The sequence below is a fragment of the Symphodus melops genome (genome assembly GCF_947650265.1).
Source record: "Symphodus melops genome assembly, chromosome: 17".
NCBI lineage: Eukaryota > Metazoa > Chordata > Actinopteri > Labriformes > Labridae > Symphodus > Symphodus melops.
The window spans coordinates 24,051,836-24,054,335 of record NC_136707.1 but is presented as its reverse complement, the minus strand read 5'-3'; the positions used below and the strand labels follow the sequence as shown (position 1 = coordinate 24,054,335).

The 2,500-nt window shown below is 46.2% G+C and overlaps 1 protein-coding gene across 1 annotated transcript in view; it reads left to right on the top strand.

Moving 5' to 3' along the window:
- Window positions 1-142, top strand: part of LOC306837723 (transient receptor potential cation channel subfamily M member 5-like) — a gene marked incomplete at its 5' end in the record, with an annotated part of 10,166 nt that extends 10,024 nt beyond the window's left edge. Inside the window, one exon of the mRNA XM_079365460.1 lies at window positions 1-142. This exon is cut by the window's left edge and continues 804 nt beyond it.
- Between the last annotated feature and the right edge of the window lie 2,358 nt (window positions 143-2,500).

The window sequence follows — 2,500 nt, the reverse complement described above, 5'->3', positions numbered from 1 at the left end:
CCCTCTTTGGACCTGCTGACTATGAGCACAGATCAGTCAGGATTTGATCAGGGAGAACACATTTCTCATAGTCCTGGAGTGAGTGCTTGAACAGGGTCTGAAGGATCTGACCCTGCAGACGTCTTACGTACAGATATGAGGGGACCTGGCTGTCATGCAGGGACATTACCCCAGCCACTGAGCAAGGCATCCCTGCTGAGGATATGTACTTATGAGTGACACAAGTGTCCAGGGTTGGTATGCCAAACAGCAGGCTTCACATCCTGAAGCATACATTCAGCTCCTCTAGTTTTCCTTTTTGATGCCTTCTAGCTCAGGAAGTCAGTTTCTATGATTCTTCATCAACGTCTCTGTCGATGTCGGAGCAGTTCAAAGCGTCCTGTGGAGCATCATCTGTTCACACTGGAGAAACAGTTCCCCTCCTGCAAAGATCCTACTTTCTGTTTCCAAGTCTTCAAACTGTTCAGAAGAAGGTTCTTCAGGCAGGCTGAAAGAGTTCTCCCTCTCCTCTGTCTGAAGAGAAGCTAAGTTAACCACCCCAAAGGGCTGAAGACTAAAGCTGGACATGCTCAGCAAAGGATCCCATCCTGAGTCCTGGACCCCATTAATGATAGTCCACAATGACCACAGATCCAGCCTGTGACCTCCATGACCCGGGTCATGTCCCCTTCATTCGCCCTGAGGATTGAGACATTCTTCTGAGGGTGGGATTAGAAGACTTGTGTACAGGGGTTCTTAGTTCAGTCTGAACTGTGTTCAGTGCGTTAGCGTTAGCAACATTAGCAGCCTTCTTTCTGCAGACCCTGCTGTTCCCTGGGGAGACGTTTCAGAGAAATTAAAGGAGTAATTGTTGTGAGGTGCAAAAGAGCTTAATTAATGCTCTGAGTCCTTGTGCAGACACACACACACACACACACACACACACACACACACACACACTCACACACACACTCACACACACACACTGACACTCCAGTCCCCTTAGGTAACTTTATCGTGGATAGTGATTTCCCACTTTAGACAGTCCTTACATGGGAAGAGCTCGGGGTGGATGTGGCACTGGATCAGATTCAGCAAGGCCAATGAATCCTGTGCAGGAATGTCAAATCTGGTTGATGAATGGGTGGATGCAGAATATTTGCTGTCATCTCTTCACCTCACAACACCCTGCCTGACACTTTAAATAACACAAATTCTTCTTTTTGCTCAGACATGTTCGAGTCAAATGAGGTCATGTGAATGTCCCTCAAACGAGTGTCCCTTCAGAAGCAGATTTTATTCCAAACTTCAGTTCATGGACTCATTTTCTTGAACACTTTAGGAGAGGAGGAACTCAACAGAAGCTTCAGCTGGTCAAGTAGGTCAAAGCAGGCAGAGTCTGTAGTCCAAACTAAGAAAGAAGAAATGTGTTTGGCATGTCTGAGCTCATCTCCACTTTCAGCCACTTTGCAGTCTTCATCTCGATCCGATCTCTTCTCCCATTCTGTCCTTTGCTGTTTCCAACTCAGCTGTTTCTGACTGCCACCACTCTATCACCATTACAAAACTTTGTTGTTTCAAAGATGATGCGTTATCTAAAGCTTTGATCGAGCCTGAATATGATGTTCTCAGGAACAGAAGGCCTCTCTTTGTAAGAGTGCTGGTTTGTTGGCCGTGGAATCACATTGACTTCAGGACAGCTGAGGAATCGAACCTTCCACTTCTTCTTGTCCTGGTTTCAAGCCTGTCTCTTCAGGTTTGTTGAAATGAAAACCAGAGTTCCAGTACTAGTAGAGTAACAATACAAAGATCATCAATCATTCATCCAGGACTACTTTGAACCCAACGGTGACCTTTCCCAAAAGGTCTGCCAATCCCTCGTGAACCTCTGTAAAGTGTCAAATCAACAAGTTTGGTTTTTATTTGGCCCGACCAAAAGAGTGGCATTGAGTATTCCTCGTATGCTCACCGTGGATTGGGAACTCTTATGGGCATTATTGTGCAGGAACAAGTCGTGCACCTTTTAGTGGCGTTTGGTTTCGGAGGTGCTTCAGAGGTTCCTGTCACTAACCCCCTTCTCAAACATGTAGGTGAGAATTGAGTGTGGGTGTGCAGTCCTTTGCTGGTCCCACACAGACAGAGCCAGAGACGCTCACATTACACTGACTCTCACAGTGTGTGGTTTTAAATAGAATGGTTGTCAACTCCTCATTGCACAAATCCATCTATTTTGGGGACACCCTGCAGGGGGAGGGGTCGAACTAGAAGTAGATGTGTTGAATATCAGTGTGTGGGTTTACTGTGGCTGCATCAGCATGATGCCAGTCCTGGAAATGTTGCAACCAATTTAAAAAACAGTTTTTAAAAGCCCAATATCTCAGAATAAGGTTAACACACGAAGCCCCATGTTGTTCATTCCACCTCTCCTCATCACGGTGTTGGACAAAGTACAGAACATAATCATCATGTAGCGTCTCTTGGAGCGAAAGGTGCTTGCTCCGAGGACAGGGAAGCGTCCGAG